The sequence below is a fragment of the Corvus cornix genome, chromosome 11 (assembly GCF_000738735.6).
Source record: "Corvus cornix cornix isolate S_Up_H32 chromosome 11, ASM73873v5, whole genome shotgun sequence".
In the NCBI taxonomy this organism is placed as follows: Eukaryota; Metazoa; Chordata; class Aves; order Passeriformes; family Corvidae; genus Corvus; species Corvus cornix.
The window spans coordinates 10,272,855-10,292,891 of record NC_046341.1 but is presented as its reverse complement, the minus strand read 5'-3'; the positions used below and the strand labels follow the sequence as shown (position 1 = coordinate 10,292,891).

Here is a 20,037-nt window from a genome sequence, read left to right as displayed (position 1 = left end):
GTTGTTTCTGTATTAAAAAAAAACAAAAAAAGTAAAAAGTAACCAGCTTTTGAGTTCTGTTTGCCAAAAAAAAAAGAAAAAAAGGTGAAATAAAGAAAATGCTAGCCTAGAAATAAATACCAAAGTTTAAAAAAAAGAAATGAGAGATGAGCATTTCACCTCAACTGGCTGTATTGGAGCCTTGGAGCAAAGACCTCTCTCTACAGCACTTCTGCTTTGGCCACAAAGTACAAATCTGATTCCCATCTTCTGAGAACATCATTGTTGCTGTTCCCTGAGAAAAAAGTCCTATCAGGATGCAGCGTCCATTTCCTCTTCATCACTGAATGACTTCTTGAAAACAAAGAAGTTGGTCAACAAACCATCCAACCCTAAACCTACAATTAATTTATTTTACAACTTTTATTGAACTACAAACAGTAATGAAAAATACAAAAGAAGTGGAAAGACAATGACAGTAGCATTTCAACCATCTATGGAAATCTTAGACAGACAGACATGAGCTGAAAGAGTCCAATGAGGTATCTATGGAAAAAACTAATTGTGTGTAGGTGAAGGGAGACTTTAGGAGAAAAAAATATCCTTTTCCAGTCTGACTGTCCATTGTGTTATGTCAGTTCAGTAAATGATGCTCAGGGTGAAAAGGTATCTAGGAAGAATATTGTGCATCAGTATTTTTCAAAATACAGAGAAAGAAATGTTACCAGGAAGCCATGAAAAGTGATATCAAGCAGAAGGAATATGTAAAAATCAATTAATGAAAGCAAATATTAATCAAGCTACGTTAGACAATAGAATGGAAATGGCCTGAACCCTCATGTTCACAGAAAGGAACTGCAAATGATAAAGACGAGAGAATCCTATTCAGGACAGCCACAGCCGAAGCAGTTCTGTGTCTCAGCCTGACCCTGTACCATCAGCAATGCCACTTCTTCAAACCAAGGCTTTTGGGGTGAGAGACGAGGCCAAATTCATCCCCACTCTTGACTTACCCCAAGGCAAAGCAACTAAAGCAGGTCCAGGCCAAATCTCCCTTATTACGTGGGAAACGATGCACAATTTTAAGTCAGGCGTCCCAAGAAAGTGGCAGTAAAATGCCTTTGTCCCTGCTGCCACGCTCTTTGTCATACACTCTTCCTGAGAAAGTTATTCGGCAGCTTTCTGACAACGGGTCCTGAAAAGAAATGTGTGATCTAAAGCAAACCGAATGGGATGCTGTTCTTGGCAGAAAGGGATCAAATCCCATGTCAGTCAGAGCACAGCAAACTCTCTTCCACTCTGTCAGCTACAATTTGCCCATTTCCTTCCGTGGACTATCCTCAAAAAATAAACATCACTACACAAAAAGCGACTCAAACTACATCACCAAGTCAGATTTAGCTTATTCCCAAGTCACCTCTCCCAAATTCACTGGATTAGATCACTGCAGGCTGGATAATATGGTAGAAGAGAGCACACACAAACACCAAACATAAGATAATTGCACCCACACAGCCTACTGGAATGAACAAAATTATACATGGCAAGTTTTTAACTCAAGAAATTAGCTCTCTTTATCTTCTGACACAACGAGTTAGACACTGTCTCTAATTTTCCTTCTAAAATAATTAACTTTGCAAATTACATTTCTCAAGTTGTCCGAACATGGCTAATTATATGTATTTCAGAAATACACATGCATAGAATGGCGTTGTAGATTATATGGCATTGGTTTTGTACAAACTTCCCTCTTGATTGGAAGAAACAAGAGGAAAAGTCCTGAGACCTACTGAAAACTCTGAGCAAGAGGGAACCAAGATCTGGCAAAGACACAAAGATGTGTTTAGGGCTATTAAACCTTCTACTCTTCAACAAGAGTGGACACACCCAATTTGTGAGTCATTCCTTGGACAATTAAGTGGAACTTATACTTTAATGCCTTGTTACCTCTATGACAGCACAGTGAGTGTGTACAGACATAGTTCTGGTTGCAAGGTATGACATTTTTCCCTGTTTATTTAACTGCTTCCTTGCAGGGAGCAAGGCAGGAGCCTCGCAGACTCTGACCCTTCCGTGTCACAGAGCATCCCTACAGAGTCCAGCTAACCCCAGCACAAATTGTCCAGGGCAGAGGAGTGCATGCAATCCTAGCTTGCAGTCCTGGGAACAGAGTTCTCACATGTTCACATGGCACAGCCAAAGCAGAAGCATTCTTAACTTTAGGAGAAAATCTAAGGGGACATTCATTTATTTGCGTAGTACTCATCCCAGCATCCTGTACTGCTTTTGTTTTGTCATTTTTACCTGTGACACCACAGCTCTAATCAATGCCACAGAAACATGTATAAATCATGGCTAGTCTATGGTGAATTGTCATAATAAGAACCCACATCAGAGACCACCAAGCTGCTTCTATGTATCAGCTGAAGCAGGAGGTTCCAGTTCCTGTAACATCCAAACACTCACAGAACTGCAAAGCTCAAGCATTGCTTTATTGGCAGTCAGAAGATGCTCCATCCACTGGATATGGCCTTCCCAGAAGTCATGGGGTTTATTCAAAGTGAGTCACTTTAGCTTATTAAATCAACATTAAAAAAACCCTGAACAACTCTGGTAGTTTATGATGGGAAAAACGGTATTTATTTGTCATGATTTACAACATGTATAATTAACACACTCACATATGGCCCTCAAACAACACACAGGATTAAAACAGTCTTTCTTATGAGCAAAATCATCATCCAAGTCTTTTATCTATCATTTTATAAGCAAACTGACTTATGGTCAGTAAGAATATATTCTCTGAGGGATAAGTATATTTCATAGAATGTGGCCCACTTCAACCTCTCCAAAAAATGAGCATTGTCAGTCCATTTCAGACAGCCATGGTAATGCTTTTGTGAGCAAGAGAGACTTCTGGTACATTCAGTTCTGTCAAACACATATAAATCCCTATTGAAAATATATATATGTATGTATATATGTATATACATGTATATATGTACTGAACTGTTTGTTTGTGGAATCTCTGCTATGCTCAGGAACTTTGTCATGTGCCAATAGTTTGTCCATTCTCCATAGATAAATGGGCACAAATCAGAGTAGACACCTGCCTCCTTCCACCTGCCCAGTTAACTGAAAAGGTTCACAAAGTCTGCAATCAATCCCTACATTAAAATTATCACCAGCATCAACAAGATGCTGAAAATTTACTCAGAGCGGCCAACCTAACTGCTCTTTTTTACTTTGTCATTCTCAAATCCCTGCTCAAATGACTCACTTTTTTTTCCATGATTCCCATTTGGCAATGTTATGATGGGTACTCAATGGGAGTACACTGCTATTGTTTTGAAATTTGCGCTGTTATAGCATGGTAATTTCTCATAGGTATTTGAATAAATGTTCTTTTCACAGATACTGAAAATACTGAACTATCTGTCTGTGAGCAAAGATAATAAGGTATCTGAGTAGGTCAGCTATTTTACTTTTCTCTGCTACATTAAGGAAAAAAAAAAACGTGACTACAACATATTAAACACTAAAGCAGACTGCAAGGAGTAAGTTCAAAAGTGAAATGTTCCCAAAATCCAGTAGGTATCTGTAACAGCAGGTTTCACTTAAAGTGGCTATCACTTTACTGGTTTTAACAAACTTCAAAGTAAGTGTCCTAATGCTACTCATTTTGTGTGTCTGTTTTACATCAGTCACAATTCTGTATCACGGTTTCACTTCTGCCTGATGCTTACAATGAATTTTTGTAACTGGAAAGCACATTTAGTGTATGGATTAAATTAAGAATGGTTTTACAAAGCAGCATGATAGCAGACATTTATGTTATTAACTCACTTTTTTACATATCTGCTGATATGTTGTTGGGGCATGTTAAAATATGGTATGGTAATCCATACCACATCCATCAGCAAGATAAATATACTTAACTGAAATAAAATCAGAGAATCAGAAACCAGTTTCATGGGGCTCCGTTTCACATCACTGAAATAGAGGAACATTTTTCAAATAGAACTATTAATTTTTAATTCATTATACCACTTCGATTCAATGCAAAATGGCTAATTTTAATAAACCAAAGTGTCAGGGCTGATGGTGAAATCTCATACAGATGGAAAGCTATTCTCCGAGGAATGCAGCCTGGGAGCGATACCTTGAATACCAAAAAGGTATTCCCCAGCATGGAATTTTTATGCTATTTGCCAGCACATGGAGTGTGCCGGATGATTTCACAGCCCTTGGTCTTTCCCACTCTGAGCAGCAAGACCACGAGCAGTGGCAGCACCTGCAGGGCAGTTTAGGGGAGTTAAAAGCACACCTATCAATGAACCCAGGAGCACTGTGCACCACAGTTTCCTTGTTCCCTTAGAAGATCAATCCCGAAAGAAACGTTGTGGGTCTACTTTCTCTAAGTAGAACAAATGAAGAAGGAGCTCGTGATTCTCAGTTACAACTTATTATGCCTCAGCCTTCTTCCAAAACCAATGCTGTTGTGTTCCCACAGTGACCCTACTGCTTTGGGATAGAGAATGGCCAGCACAAGAAGTGCAAACTGGAGTTAAGTAGGTTCATCAGAGATGAGTGCGTTGGCACATCTGGCCCACAAGGCCAGTTCAGGCATAGCCATGAAGAAGTGGTAACACCATAGTGAGCAAGAAGAAAAGGCATTCCATATGCCCTGCTAAGGAACATGAAGTCATCCTATTTTTTCAGTCATGTTCCTTTAGGTGCTATCCAGTGGCAGGGGAGAACTGTGGAGGTACATTTTGCTACATTTCCTATGCTTTCCATTCAGTCTGGATAGGATATTCATATTTCTGTTATCATAAAATTTCTCATTTCATCCCAAAACGTGTTTTTTCCAAGGCTAAGGAACATGTCGCTCTAAGCAGTTTATAAAACTTCTAACCTGGACACCTTTTTTTCCCAATCACCTCCCAAAATATAGACACATTAAGAGATGGTGCAATTAAATCTATTTTTAAACCTGTCATTTTGCTAGAAATACTTGATTCTGCCTGGGCCAGTTAGTTACCCTGTTTCTGACTCCTCTAGAACATGTACACAGTGTACACACAGCTGCTGGTCACCAAAGATCAGCAGTAGTCATTTGTTGAAGGGAAGGTAAAAATCTTCTTGCAGATCCCAGGAGCAAATGGCCATATCAGATGCATTTCTAAGGCAAAATTAAACTATTCCTTAAGGCTGTAATAAAAATCAGCCACTGGAGCTTATTTTGGGAGCATTTCATTGATCCAACAGGATGAAAAAGAAAAGCTGAACTTCATTAGCAGGAAGAATTTTATCAGGCACACATGTATTCATGCTGTAGGACTGAAACTAGTATTCTCCTTTCCTCTTCTCCCTCACTACACAGGTCTTGTCCCTGGAAGCAGAGAGAAGTCTTGGAAAGGCTGAGCCCTCTGTCCAAACACACACATATATTTGTCTGCCTTTTATCATAGCAGTTCAGTGTCTAAATGGACTTACTCTTACTTTGTCTGCATGGACTTACTCTCTCTAAGGACTTATAATGACTGGCAGAATGCACTGAGGCAGCAGAACTTGCCCACAGGCCAGTCCTCCTCCCTCCTTCATGCCCAAAGACGTGGTGGTGAAAATAAAAAAAATGCTTCATCTTTTCAGTACATGGGGCTTTTAAAACCTTTGATTCCAAAAGCTAACAAAATCTTCTAGGCAGCTATCACTGCTGTTTGCCTCCACCCAGCTCTTAGCTGAGGTTGCTGCTTGAGCACCAACTGATGGTCCAACACCAGCAACATTGATAGCCAGTGTGAATATGCAGAATGCACAACAGCTGGAATTGTAGTTATTTTCCTGTGCCCTCCTCCAGGTACCTGCAAGTATGGTATTTAAAACTGTCAGACATCAGCAGTTAGGCATATCCAGACGTCATAGCTGCCGCCATCCAGAAGGAATTATGATTTATTGTCATTTTGAGATTATACAACAGTTATTTAGTCATTTTAGAGTACAAACAACTACTTTAATAAGCTTACAGATAAGTTATTAGTGTGGTGTAGAACTCCTTTGAAACAGTAATTTAATTACTCCTTCCCTTGGAGGATCTACAACATCTAGCACACATAAAAGGAGGCATCTCACGTACTAACTTGTCCAACAGTTATAAAGACGTAGGGAGACATGAAAAGAAGATGCTGAAATATGTATAACCACAGAGTTCAACAATAATAGGAGTCGAAACGATAAGATAACAAGGATCTTTGCAGTCTTTAAATACTGCTAGAGGCCACATTAAAAAAACCACCAAAATTATTTTCAACTGTCTGTATCAGTACTTGACTCCTATTTAATCAGTGTGATTTTTGGGGCCAGAATCCTCTGTCTCAGATGCACATGGCTCCACATACCCTGATCCTAACCTGCAGCTATCAGCGCACGCAAAGAGCAAAAGTAGTACAGGATGAGGAATTTAGCAACCCCTACAAGGTACAGAGAATTGGTCAATAACAGCAAAGCTACTCAAAGATGAAATCACAGAGAAAAGAAGGGAAAGTTAACCCAAGGGAGGTATAGCAAATGTTTTCATAGCATTTTTATATTTCAAGTTTATGGTGATGAAATGGAGAGCTTATGCAATTCATTTGGGGTTTGGGCCTCCATTGTCCCAGAATCAAGAGCTCCATTTATCAGTACCTTGCAAGATTAGGTACTCGCAAAATTATTTCAAAGAAATCCTTGACAAATGTTTTGTCAACATTTCTGAATGCAATATTCAAAATGAACCCTCTGTAGAAAAAAATATATAAACAAAGAAACCTGGTAGGAGGAGGAAACTTATCTTAACACTTAAAAAATAATTGAATCAGGCCATGAATCTTGAATCTTTTTCAAGCAACCAAAAATGTTGCAAATATTTTATGCTCCAGATGAATTTTACTAGAATTTTTACCAATTTGCAGTTTTCAAAAGCCTGCGAAAATGAGAGTAGTGAAAGCTGAGCATTTGATACACATTTAAGTTCCTCTTTTTTTTTTTTTAAACTCAAGTAGGATAGTTCACTGACTGTGTAATAGTTCCTCCCAAGGTAATTTGCTATGATGCTAAAAATGTTCCCAGAATATTAGAGGCAAGATTTTATTTTATGATAAAACTAAAAAGCGTATAAATTATGGGTTGCAAAATTACCAAGGATAACACTAATTTATGTAAATGTGTACTGTACAATACAAAGAAATATTCATTTTTGAGCAGCATATAATAAGATTTAAAAATCCTGCTGATTAAACAAATAGCCTTTTTAATGCATTTTGGGTTAGAGGGAGAACGTTTCCAACATGAAATAGAATTTTTCTAAATTCAAAATACAAATAAATGAAAATTAAAGAATTAATTAGAAACAACAAGCTGTATTTCTGACCACAGCCAAGAATACAAATCAGGTAAGATAAAAGGGAATTTTATATGAAGTATTGTCTATCACCACCTCATCTGCCTGTGTGATCACAACCTCCAGGATACTGCTGCTGCTGTCACCTTTTCATCTTCATGCCGAGCTTCTTCTGTTCCTCCATGAACCAACAGATCCGAAGAACCACAGTCTAGCACTTCACCAACACACTCCTCATCTTCTGAAAAGTCAATGCTGACTGAGGTCTCAACGCCCTCTACAAAGGCTGACAGGGCCCCTTTGTTGGCACCATGCACACTGTGAGAGGTTACCTGAGCCTCTTCAAAGGTCTGGTGTCTCACCATGACAAACTTTGTTCCCTGCTGAACAAAGAAAAGAAAAGACATGAAGGCTCTTTCAATAGGACACTGACTTCCTTAGCTTTGCCCTGAACTGTATTTGATACATTAGGGACCCTAAGCATGTATGATGCCAGAGACTGTAACATTTTAAAGCCAGCACAGTATCTTTCTCAGGGAAGGATTCTGCAAAACAAATATTATTACAGCAACATTCTTCTATTTCCACAGAGAAATCCTTCATGCACACAAAAAAGACACCTGCACACATTCTGCATCAAATAAACAAGCAAGTCTCAGCAAGAGGAAGAGTGTTTTTTGAACGCACTCACTGCTACCACAAGACTCAGACTCCACCCCCAAGTCGGAGCACTGTGGGGTTTTCTCTCCGCTCCCAAACACCTGGTTCTGGCTACTGCTCCCAGCAGCACACTGAGCTCTGCAGCTCTGGAACCCATCAGGGAACTGAGTATGACTCTCCAGGAGGGATGCCAGAGCAGTACTGGCACTGCAGTTAAACTCCTCTTATTAGTAATGTGTTTATATACAAAATACAACACATAACACATCCAAGTAACTTAAGCTCAGGGCAGTGTTGTTGAACTCCTTCCTTTCCCACATATGTGATATTCCATCTCCCACTTAATTCCAAGTTTCAGCATTGGAAGGATTGTCATCTAGAGCATGCAGAGCACATCTCTTCAGGCTGCAAGCATTTATTGCTGGACATGTGAGAATATACAATCCCTTCTTTTCATGCTATCCACAGATGTGTGCTATGCAACCCTGCTAGACAACATTGCACTATAAAGACAAATTATTTCATTTAAAATTATTATTCTAATTGTTTTGACTCTGGTCTCTGAATAAAAATATGAAGTGACATTACTTCCCAGCCAGTACTCACCCCCCCCCAAAAAAAAATTGGCAGAGTATCACTTTCCAAATGACACATGACATAATTTACTACAAAAGGGAAATGTTCTGTGACTAAAATGACATAATGTTGATTTCCATGCAAAGCACAGTCTCAAGGATTTACAGATAAGACAAGAATGACCACATATAAGTCTCAAGTTTCACTTAATAAATCTGTGTAGCAGATTTACACCAGCCATTTACACCCCAGTGAAGCCATGATGATCACTGCTCACTTAGAGACCAAAATTGATATCTGCATTTGGGGAAAGTTCAGGTCTTTGGAAACCACAGTAAATGGTTTCTGCCCACAAAAATCATCCTGAAGAACCACCACCACAATGTAAGAAGTAACCTTTCATAACAGTAAATTCAGAAGGTATATATGTTCACTCCTTTATATGTGCTGCACAGCACCGAGGTAACTGGGCAGAAAGCAGCTGTGTTGATTAAAATCTGAACACCGGGTACCACTGAGTTACTATTACATATTTTCATGGTACAACTTGCAATTACATCATATCTTGACCCACAGATTGAACTCAGATACTCTATTCAGTATTTCCTGAGAATGCTTCAGATGACCAAACACTTCCAACAGTTTCAGAAAACCAACAGAAAAATTGCAGGACCAGCTCAACTTCTCAGAAACAGGTCCAGCTCAGTTCCTGCCCTTACATCTCCATGAACAATCCCATTTGCTGTCAGTTGTGTTAAATGGGCAACTTTCTTACTAGTCAAGCAGAAAAGATGGGGTGGGGAGGGGTAATCCTGCACACCCAGTGTGACACGGCACCAGAGGAGCGAGCATTAAATTAGAGTGAGAGGTTATAAGTCTGACAGAAATCTGATCTGTATTCCCTAATTATGGAGGCTCACTTCCACAAAACTGACACAAATGTTAAGCCAAATTAAATGTTGTCTAATTAACTATCATATACATGCCTTCAGAGTAGGATGTCTACATGTTATTTAGCGAAGTAACTGGAACACAAGGGCTCGTGGATTATCAGTCAAGGCAGAGCTGCCACCCCAGCTAACTGTTACAAGGTGAAGCCATTCCATTCCCACACATCCCTTCCATGAGTACTGCTTGTAATATTTACAGGAAAAGGCACATCAGTAAACAGGGTTGCCCAGCGAGGCGGGGGAGCTGCGGGGGTGATTCAATGGCACTGATCTCCCCAACGAGGTGCCAGAAGCCATTATGAAAGGCCCAGCTGATGGGCTGATGGCAGATAAAGAGAAAAAACCACCAGTGCTAGTAATTCATGAAAAACTACACGCTGCCATGACAGCTACAAGTGCCAAGTGACAGCTGTCAAAGTAAATGGAGTTTGGGAAGCCTTTCTTAAAGGATCATCTACATGTACATGTTATTTTGGGGGGAGGGAAGAATAAGCATGAAGATTTTCATATCTATTCCCTCCCTTGGGACCCAGGTGAAAAAACTAATTTATGATGCTCTTGATTTCAGTGTAATCATTTTGGTTTTTGACTGGAAAAGATAGAAAGATATTTACTTCATTTCAGATCACTGTTCTTGTATAGCACTAAGCCCTTTCCATGTCATCAATAGCAGGAAGAGTCTTGAGCACAGGTGAGGCTGTCTGGGCAGGGAAGAAGGTGCCAAGGCTGAAGGAACCTTGGGTGTGGGAAGGGAGAGAAGTGAAAGCAAACCACACTCTGATGTGGTATGGGAGAGCAGCAAGAGATGCCCTTCACGTGGGCTGCATTATCTGCAAGGGAGACATCATCCAGATTAGTCTCAGTACTAAAGGAGAGCACTAATCCATAGTCTAGAACTGGGAGGAGCCAAGCAAGACAAAGCAGCATCTCAGCGTGGGTCAGCCTGCCTTGGCACAACTGCTTTCCCACCAGAGCAGGGACAGGCTCGGCTGCCCCTCTGCGTGGGTAGCAGAGCTCAGCCAACATGGATCCGATTGATTTGAAGGGGTTTTGTTCGTATCACAGAAGGAAACAGCTGCAGCAGTCTGAGCAAATCAGCCACCACTTCCCATACAAATCACTTCTTATCCTGTCTTAGCTTCCTGAAAACATGATTTTGTTTGTTTAGGAGCAGCCACATTAAAATGCAATAGCCAAAGCACTGGAAAATCGATTTGTGAAAATTTTAGAAGATCTACATCCAGCCATGGTTTAATGGATAACACTGACCATACACAATACAAACACACAGAGCTCCACTGTTTACGTGCTCTCAGAGCATGGTAGGAAAGGCACATCACAAAAAAAAAAAAAAAAAAAAAAAAAAAAAAAAAAAAAAAAAAAAAAAAAAAAAAGGAGAATTGGGCAAGGAAAGTGTGAACAAAGCCTGCTATTAACATAATTCTCCCTAATTGTTTTACAACTGTTAAATTGACAGCATAAAAGGCTCTACTATCATTACCAGCTGTAGTCTATCTCTCTCTATCCACTCTAAGCTTCAAAACATTCTAGTTACTCAAAAACAAATGGAGCCAAACATTCAAGCTGAAGTCAAACAAAAAGGAGGATCTTGGAAGTTTAATGCCCACTCATACCCAAGAACAAATAAAACCTTGCAAAGACCTATCTTTTCCTGCTCTCTCCAGTAACAAATCCATCTAAGCTGATTACATTTTGCATTGAGCATCTTCTTGTACTGCTATTCATACCATTCCCAGGCCCTCACCCATAACAGATTGCTGCCAGGGTTTCCATGTCACTGCTTCCAAGAGACTGTGTTGGGAGGTCATTCTCAATCCTGACTAACCATCCTGTAGCCTGATGAGAAACAACGGTGCCACACAGCACCTCACTTTAAAACCAAGCACATGGCCTTGCCCCTGGCTTCTCTGCTGCATAGATCCTCATCTGCAGCTGCTTTGCTTCCCCAGCAAGGCAGCCAGAGGGGCAGATCCTGACGCTTGCCCTCAGACAGCGGGTGGTGTCCGAGTTCCACTGGTGCCACATGACCACTTCACAGAAAACAAACAACATTATATTAAATGTAGCATTAATGTTGAAGGAAAAGTGGTTGAGCAAAAACTATTAATAGAAGGGAGTCCACTGACTAATTACAGCATCACAGAATATGCTGAGTTGGAAGGGACCCACAAAGATCATTGAGTCCCACTCCTGGCCCTGCACAGGACCAACCCCAAGAGTCACACCATGTGACTGAGATCACTGTACAAACTTTTCTTTAACTCTGTCAGGCTTGGGGCTGTGACCACTTCCCTGGGGAGCCTGTTCCAGTGCTGACTGACCTCTGGGAAAAGAACCTTTTTCTAATACTGAACCTAATTAGAAAAGACAAAGCCTTTCTCCCTGTCCCATCCAAATGACTAAGGAACCCTGTCTGAATGGGATGAGGCAGACAGCGCATGGGTGAGACTGTGGCCTGGGGAGCAGCTGAAGGGGTTTTCATTCTCTTATGCCTCCCAAAATAGTTATTTCCCTATTGTTGGTAACACTGGGATAAAGAAGAAGTGGCGCAGGTCTGGACATTTCTATTTATGCTTTCCATTTCTCAACACATCATGCTTACCAAAAATAAATAAACTAAAACCACTTTTGCTTTTAACCAGATATCCTAAACCCCAGTGTCTGACTGTGCACAGTGGAGTGAGACAAGAATAAGGGGGAGACACTTATTTGGGGAAGGGAAAAAACAATGGAGAAACAGGGTAAAAATGAAAACAGGGTTCCATTTTTCCAGTCAAGACGCAGTTTGCCTCCGCTCTCAAAGGTCTGATGCTTCCAAGATCAACACAAGCAGACAAGCTTCTTACACCCGAGCATCAGCATACATGACCTGACTTGTCAAACAAAAGAAACATTAAAAAAAAAAAAAGGCATTTTCTCAAGGGAATCAAACACGCCCTGTTTCCCCTTTCACCGCAGCCTTGTGTTCAACTTCAGAGCCTTGCCACAGGCACCTCTCCTTCCCTCCTCTCTTATACACCTCTGTCCTACCCCCAGGTGAGCTCTGCCCTCCTTTGACTACCCCTCCCTGCACTGTCCCACAGCTGAGAGCCCATCCTGGGGCACACACCCACACCCTCCCTCCCCTGACAGAAGTGGGTCTTAGCACCTTCCTCTGTTGTGGGTTTGCCAACCACGTAGTTGACTACTTTAGAGACACAACCTGCTGAAATGCTGAGAGAACTTTATCAACTTACAGTTTGCATGGACACATGCTTGTGAAAATCTAGCAAAGGTAGAATAGCACATAATATCTATTTTATTAAGGAAAAGAAAAAAAAAGGATGTGTCAAAGCTTTCCTGCAGTGACAAACTGCTAAGATCCCCGTCACCAGCATTCACTGTGTAAGAGATGGAGGGGAACTCACTGCAGCCAGGCAGCTACCAGCAGCCCTTGTGTGCTAACCAGAGGCTGAAATTCTCCCTCTTGAAGCAAGCAGCAAATAAATTGTGTCCCTTTTATCTGCTTGTTCATAGCATCATTGTCTTAGATTTTATGCTCAAGACAGTAGCACTACTGTGAGATTTCCATATCCATGGGATTGCATTACAATGGAAGCCCAAGGCCAAGTTTAAGGAAGGCTGTGCAGTCATCTCCTGTAAAAACATCCTTCCCAGCTTCAGCAGCTGTGCCAGGATAGCAAAATTTGTACCCTGAGAACATATTTTCCTAGTGGCCATGTAATCACCTTCCTTTTGACCCCTTCCCTCTCTCCCTCCTCTACCTTATCCCTTTCTACCCAATCTAACATTTCTCAGTGTTCTGTGTAATTTTTCCTCTTCTGAATGCTGCAAACACAAGAGTCCCAAATTATCATATTTTTCAGGACAGATTTTTTTTTTCTATTTTAAAGAATCACACCTCAATGTTTAGAAATTAATATTTTCAAGGTATAGATAGCATTTGTATAGTTGTCTCTGGCTTGAGCTCAGAATTTCTATAGAGAATAATCCATGTATTTCACCTTTCCACAAGCGATATGCCTCTCCTTTTCCACCCCAAAAGAAATATTATAACAATCACAGCCACCCAAAGAAGTTTATAACATTTCTATTACAAACGTATTTCAACCTACAATTACCAAATTACTTAATTATCATAATTAGATATGAAGCTTTACTGTAAATTAAGATTAAACTGGGTTGCTGAAATAAATGCTAATATATTTAATTGTGGGATGAATTATTTTGGCTTCATTGCTATTCCTTAACAGCAAGTCTTCCAAATAAGTACGACTGAATGATGTCTTTACATAGAATTACCCAAGCTCACTCTGCAGCAAACAGCAGCAATTCAGTGTTTGAAGCAGAGGGCACTTTTCCCTGTGCACCTTGACTTCCAGTGAGCAGATATTGATCTCCACAGGAAGCTAACGGCTCTTCATTTTTACTTTCAAGGTTTCAAATTAATCTGATAATGGTTGAAACCTATTCTCTTCCAAGGCATTACTGGTAGACATGAGGAGTTCCTCCTAGAAACATGGACTGAAGCCAAGAGATTGGAAGAGGGAAGGTCTGCCATACTTTGTGTGGCTGAAGAGGAGAAGTTACAGCCCTAACAAAGCAAAAGGCAACAAGGGACTGTTATCAAATGCACTTCTACCTCTGCCCTGTCTTGTCCAAATCTGCATCAGGCTGCCTCTTTCAGCACTTCTCTCTGAACTGAAACAGAATTCTAATTGTAGATAATAAAGGATATTGCAAGGCACACAGGAAGAGGTAACTCTTAAAATGCCTGTCCCTCATAACCTGCCGCACCATTTGAGGCCAGATCTTTGCTGCTGCAACCACGCTGTGTGTTAGACAGATCTATGCTGCTAGCTTGTTTAGTATATATTAAAGGTAGGTATGGTAAATTTGATTTGCAACCCGTCTCATCTCATTTACATCCTGAAGCCAGTGCAATAAAATACTTCTGACATATTACACTGGCCTATGACATGATGCCAATGGAAAATGACATGCCCCACCATGCCAAATATGGTAACATTTATCTGAATATCTATGATGCTTTTTTTTAATTGCTGAACAATCCTAAATTTAGCCAGAAAACATAAGAAGATAAAGCATAGATTGAAAAAAAAATTACATATTTTCTCAGCATCTCACTCAATTTCCTTCAAAATCAGTACAGAGCACAGAAGATGGGCTCAAGACACTTTCAAAAGCCATTGGGAAGTCTTTATACATATTTTTAAAGTAAACAGACACAATGCATCATAAAATAGAAACATTTCAATATTTATTTTCAATATTCTTTGTGAATTTCTTTTATGCAAGCCCTGGAATAGCACAGAGAAGATTTAGGTTCATGATAAAAATGAACTCATCAGCCACAGTCTTTATCCTGGCACTGGGGAGCCAAGGCCCAGACCTCAGAATCTGCACATGAATCAACATTAAGTCTTCATGGACATGCAGCATTTTCCTCTAAAAGACCTGAGAACACTTTATAAGCACTAATGAATTAAGTGTCCAGCACTTCTGTGAGATAAGGAAACACCATCCTTCTTGTACGGACTGTGGGCAGAAGGAGGTTAAGTGATTTGTACAGGGTCGCCAAATAAATCTGTGTAAGGCACAGCAAAACTCATGTATTCTGTCTCCAAGTCACGAGCTTTGGTGTGAGACCATTCCTCATCTCCACCTCAGTCACACGACGGCTGGTGCTTGAGTCACCAGGTGTTTGAGACAGAACCTCTAACACATACATTTCCCATCTCCCCCTAATTACTCATATTTTAGAAGTATTCACATTTTTACATGCTTTCTTCCATGACAAAGTTTTACTAGGCTTAAAAAGGTCAAAGTAATTACATGTAAATGTGTCATACATGTTATAACACCCTGCAGAAACCAGTCAGGACTCTTGAAGGCCAAACTGATGAGGACTCTGTAGGGAACTGGAAGAAGGTCCATCAGAACCTTTATAACCTGGCTGTCACCTGCAGACAATTCCCTTGGAGACCTGCAGGGTTTCAGGCTGCTGAGAGGATCCTGAGAAAACAGAAAACCCCTGTTCTGAAAAATATTTTGTGTTTCTCGCCAGCTTCAGTAATGAGATTAAATTAAAGAAAATTTTAAATTGAATACCCAGGGCAAGAAACCAACTTCCTGGTACTCTGATGTATTGAGCAACGTAATCTCCCAGAGGAAGCAGCAGAGCCCAGATTGCTCAGAGCCAAACAGGGCCAAACAATTAGTTCCCTTGTCCTGAGACAGACAATTTCTCACCTGCAAATGGGCATTTTTCCAGCAGACAAGCTCAGCCTTTAACAAGATAGGATTTTTTTCCCCTTTGTACACGTACAAAGATGAAAAGGCACAGCCAGTGGAATGGAGACAGGGCAGCCAGCAAGGATCCCAAGAGCTTTCCCAGCACACCCACCCCAGCCCTTACCAGGAGCAGGTGGATTCACACACTGGGAGGTGGGACAAACTGGTCAATAACAGAATTGACTAAAGAAGTAAAGGAAATCCACATAACCTTAAGTGAAAAATATCATCTGTTAGCTGCCTCTGTGACTGCATGCACATAGCCAAGTGAGATTATTCTACACAACTTTTATTTACTATTCTTGCCATATTTAATTAAAAATGCTTTTATTCATCCAGTTTCATTAAACTATCCATTACCTAAGAAAGGCCAGTTTAGACTTACATTTCAGTTTGAAAGCACAGAAATCTATTTGTGATCTGCTAGAGCAAGCAAACCAGTGGAAAAAAGTTTCAAAATCAGAAGGAAAAACTCCCCAGTGCTGCTTATTCTCACTCCTGACAAACTCAATATATTTAAAACACGTGCAGAAATTCAGAACTACTCACAAAGTGGGTTTGAGCTGATGCTGGTGAATATCAAATGAACAATGAATGGTTTTGCAATATGTAAAAGACATAGTGGGAGACTGGTACAATCTGCCAAAACCAGCCTTAGTAAAGTGATCTCAAGAATCTCAGGGACCCAGCTGCAGCACTAAACCCCACAGAGCAGTGTGGGTCCTGTTACACCCAGCTGAGAGGCTGGGGCTTCAGATGTTTGGTCTTGTACAAGGTTTTAGAAACCTGAAAGAATTTCTCAGATGCTTTTTCCAACAAGAGTTTTCACTGGAAAGGAAAAGAAGGGAAAGCAATTTACATGATGCTACTTGGTTGTTTGTTTGAACTTAAAAACAGTCCTTGTGCATTATTTTCCACCACCTTTTAATCAAGTTTTGTCACACCCCTTAGTCCCAAGCCACAAGGACCCTTGCAGCAAAGGAAGCCTTTGCTGGAGAAGCATGCATTGCCTGCACTCCCACGTGCAAGCTCCTGCAGAGGTGAGTCTTGTTTGGGGACTGAAAGGAGAGGAAACGGTGCAATAAGACCAACTGTGAGACTTAGAATGATTTTCTGCCATGTTATTCTTGGTCATATTCCACTGATTACCTAGTCAATCATTCTTTTACTTTTAAAAAAAAATCACTGTTAAACGGCAAGAAAGTTCAGAAACTAAAGCTCAGAATTGCAGAACATCCTGTGTTGTTGGTGTCCAGCCTGACTGGCAGGTCCTCCAGTCTGCTGCCAGAAAATACCACCTTTTCCTCTGGCTAAACAACACTGACTACATAAAGCCAAATAAAACGTGGAACCAGAACCTGTGACTACAAATAACTTTAGTCAGACCAGGAAGGGGAACCATTGGGTTTGGCAACACAGACTATAAACATGTCCTTCACATGCAGGCTGTCTAAAAATGGCAGGTTGCAGCAACAGGTCTAGTGGCACTGGGGACACCTAAGTGCAGTAAATTCTCAAGGGAGGATTCAAGCAAATTCTCTCTCCCTCTGCGTGTTCTCATGAGACCCCACCCAAAGCACTGTGTCCAGCTTCGAGACCCACAGCATAAGAAGGATGTGGACTTGTTGGAGTGAGTCCAGATGAGGGTCATGAAGATGAGCAGAGGGGTGGAGCAGACCTGTGAGAGAGCTGTGACTTCTCTGGAGCAGAGACAGCTCTGGGGAAACCTTATAGCATCTTCCAGTACCTAAACGGGCTCCAAGAGAGCTGGAGAGGGACTTTAGGCAAGGGCATGGAGTGATGGAACAAGAAGGAATGGCTCCAAAGTGACAGAGGGCAGGGTTAAATTAGATATGAGGAAATACGTAGAAGGTGCCCATGGGCAGGGGGAGTCAGAACTAGATGGTCTTTGAGGTGTCTTCCAACCCAAACCATTCTAGGACTACTCATGAGCTGCTCAAAGTTGAAGACTTAAGCTGGATCACCAGCCCAAATGATCATATTGTCTCTTTTCCCCCATGGGCACCTAAACCACTCCCAAATCCAGCAGACAGGGCTCTGAAATTCCTTCCCATACTTTTTCACCTGCCTGCCAACAGGCTACATCCATGGTGTTTGCACAAAGGCCAGGGACAAGGAGGTGCAGCTCTTCTTGTAGCACAGTCCTGTCTCAGCCATCCCCCCTCATGGTGGCACCTGCAGCTTCTCCTGCGCTTGTCCATGGGCTGCGCCTGAGGCACAGGGTGCTGCAGCATCAGGGTTATAAATGCAGCCCAGCTGAAGGTACCTTATCCTAATTCAGACTTTTCTCCTCCAGAGAGCTCAGCACATGTATCCAGATGCTCCAGCTTCACTTTTCCATGGAGCTCACTGCAGGGTTTATACCTATCCAACAAGCTATGGGTTAAAAAATCCCCACGCCTCCTTCCTTTCCCCAACCCCAAAACAAACCAACATCAGAAGGTAACCCAGATGCAAAAGTCCATCCAAGCCCTCCTTGCAGTTTGCCAAGACTTCATCCATTTCATTGCCTTAAACCAGGCTGGTTACATGATTTCAGCTTTTTCCAAGTTCAGCAACAAATGTGTAATGTTTCTGTCTATCAAGCATTCCTTTGCTGTATTGTGTCTGATGGGTCAAACCCCTAGTAAATCAAGCTCATCGTAAAGCAATACTACCACACATAAATTTAAGCCTTTTAGTGCAGGCCTTTCATCAAGTCATAATGCTGTCCATGCAGGAAAATCTAGACACTTTGGAAAGCCTAACTGCAAGTTCAGACTATGAAATGCTCATTTTTCTCTTTAAACCTCTTTTTATCACCACTTCTTGTTGCCCTATGGTGTATATTGATTATATATATTATACAGCAAGAGAGATAATTGTGTGAAAAGAGCTGTGTGTCATTTGAGAAAAAGGAAAATAAATAAGTCTATTTGGCAAGACTGTGAGACACTCAGGGTGAGTAGATGTCACTCTTCCTACAAAAACACACAGTGGTTGCAGGCGCTGCTGTAACCTAAATTGTAACAATTACAAAAGTAATTGTTAAATTACAAAAAAGACATCAAACTCGCAGACCTCCCAGGGACCCTGTGCATTTGGCCATCCTCAACAGTAAAACGAAAGGTGGGTGTCCCCTTTGTCACTACATCATGAAAACTGGACCAGGTGGCTAATCCTCCTCAGGGAACTCGAACCTTGGCAAAGCATCTACCAGAGGCTGAACAGATGCTTAGGCACTCATTAACCAATCCATTTCATCGTCACGCACACAAATGGGAGTGTAACACTGAGAGCCTCAGAACTCTGCTTCCACCCCCCCAACTGAGACCCAAAACCTGCCCCTCGCTCATTTAATGTGGCCCAGGTCAGTAACACGAGTTTAACTTTTCCAACTGCCTGGGAACATGTAGGTCAGCAACGCAACGCAGCAGGAACCCAATTTCAGAGATTTTTGAGCAGTTGGATGTAAGTTTTTGAATTATTTTGGGGTCTAGCTTCCATATTTATAACAAAGCAGTAGCAAAGCCCTTGGGTCCCAGCCTGCAAGCACTGTTAGATGAGCTGCCACTGCCACAGCACTGGTAGGGTCATTGCTGCAAGCAGGACACCTGACAGCTCCCATCCCTACGGCACTGGCAGGCTCATGGATGTTAGCAGGAAACCTGGCAGCAGCCTCAGAATCGGGTCCTAAAGACTGCAGAAAACTTGAGGACGACTTGAAAGTTCACATTACAGTGGCAGGGTGGCTCTAATACCACTAGCAACTAACTGAGGATGGGATTATTAAAAAGAAAAAACCAACCAAACAAAAAAGCCCAAACAACACAAGAAGAAGAAGAAACCTCCCCCCATCAAAAAAAAAAAAAAAAAGCAAACAACTGTCAAGACATTCAATGAAAGCCTTAGGAGATATTCAAAGATCTAAAATACTGCAGGGGTGTGTGTATACAATATAATTTCAGTAATATAAATACAACAGGGGATATGAGCAACAAGTCACAAAAAGCAAAGCAGATTTTTTCTGAGAGTAGTTTTAGAAGTTTATGCCATTAAGAAATGAGGCAATATCTAAAAGGGACAGAGAAAAGAAGTTAACCCTGCCTCAACACAGTTTTAAACAGAAATGTAGAAAAACTCTCTTGTCCAGCT

The 20,037-nt window shown here is 41.2% G+C and overlaps 1 long non-coding RNA gene across 3 annotated transcripts in view; it reads right to left on the bottom strand.

Moving 5' to 3' along the window:
* Nucleotides 1-2,592: 2,592 nt before the first annotated feature.
* Nucleotides 2,593-20,037, bottom strand: part of LOC104687473 — a 45,516-nt gene continuing 28,071 nt past the window's right edge. For 2 of the 3 annotated variants that reach the window (XR_002044878.3, XR_002044877.3), the window contains one exon: nucleotides 2,593-7,743. This is a non-coding gene — a long non-coding RNA (uncharacterized LOC104687473). The remainder of the gene's footprint in view (nucleotides 7,744-20,037) is intronic. The other variant, XR_002044879.3, reaches the window with a different exon arrangement.